The following is a 1,208-nucleotide window of genomic DNA, read 5'->3' on the forward strand; positions in this document are numbered from 1 at the left end:
CAAATACTAATGCATGAAAATCCTAACCTCAAAAAAATCACCCGTTACGTGTACCGGCGTTTCGCTGGGTCCCGTCTAGGAATCGAGATATATATATAACTATCATATACGGGAAATTGTCACCTTTGGTGGTCTTTTTTTGACATAACTCGAGAACCACTAGTCCGATTTTGCTTGAGCAAACCTTTATAATGAAAACAGCTCTTATAAAGATTTTATTTTGTTGCTTTAAGCCCTGTATGCAGCTCCCAAGAAAACGGTCAAGAAAAAATTGCCATTATTTCGCGTGTGTGCCCAAGGAATTTTGACATTTTTGATACTTCACAGCCTGTTGCCTCACTCTTTCCTCAAGAAATAATGGAACGGGCATATATTTCTGTTGCAAACCTGGGTTGCCTTGTGCTCTTTTTTCACAAAAAACTTAAGAAAACCGTAGTAGAAAGCGTAGTAAATTTCTTAAGAACTACGTACTGCCTTAAGGAAATTTGACTCAAGAAAATTTCTTAGCCATTTCTTGTACGTCATTTTATATGGAGTTTTTGCTTTTCTTGAGAGCTACATACAGGCCTTTAAATAGAAAAGTTCTTTATATGTAAAGTCTATCTTAAACTTAAGCATTTTCATCTAAGCTAAGGACCCGTTGTTGATTTTGAAATTTTAGCAAAAGTCATTATAAACCATTTATGAGATTGAAAAGGAAAAACGTGAAACGCATGCAATACAAAGCATTAGATTTAATTGACAATAGTCAAACTACATAACATAGGCCTAAAATTTCTACAGAGAATGTACAAATTTGAGATCGATTTTAAGCGGTCGTTAATCATATATCCATATTCATACATACATATATTACCCTTCGTATCAATTGATGTCTATTACATACGCCCCACGCTTTTCATTTTCAATCTCATATATGGTTTATAATGACTTCTGCTAAAATTTCAAAATCAAAAGTTATCTTTACAAATTCTATGGGACTAAGAAATATTATTTTCTAATTTTTAGTCCATTTATAAAGGCGTTGTAAATTAAAAAGGGTTATTTTATTTTATGTACACAATTTTGCAATAGATATTAAAATAATTCAACTTGCAATGAAAGAGAACAGAAGACTATGCAAGCAAAATGTTGTTTGTTTACGTTTTGTATAAACATGCATATGTACTAAAGTCCAGCGCAACTGTATTTGCCGCATTTCGTTCAAT

The sequence above is a fragment of the Rhagoletis pomonella genome, unplaced genomic scaffold, assembly GCF_013731165.1.
Source record: "Rhagoletis pomonella isolate Grant_MI unplaced genomic scaffold, Rhpom_1.0 Rhpom_scaffold_00005, whole genome shotgun sequence".
Lineage (NCBI taxonomy): Eukaryota > Metazoa > Arthropoda > Insecta > Diptera > Tephritidae > Rhagoletis > Rhagoletis pomonella.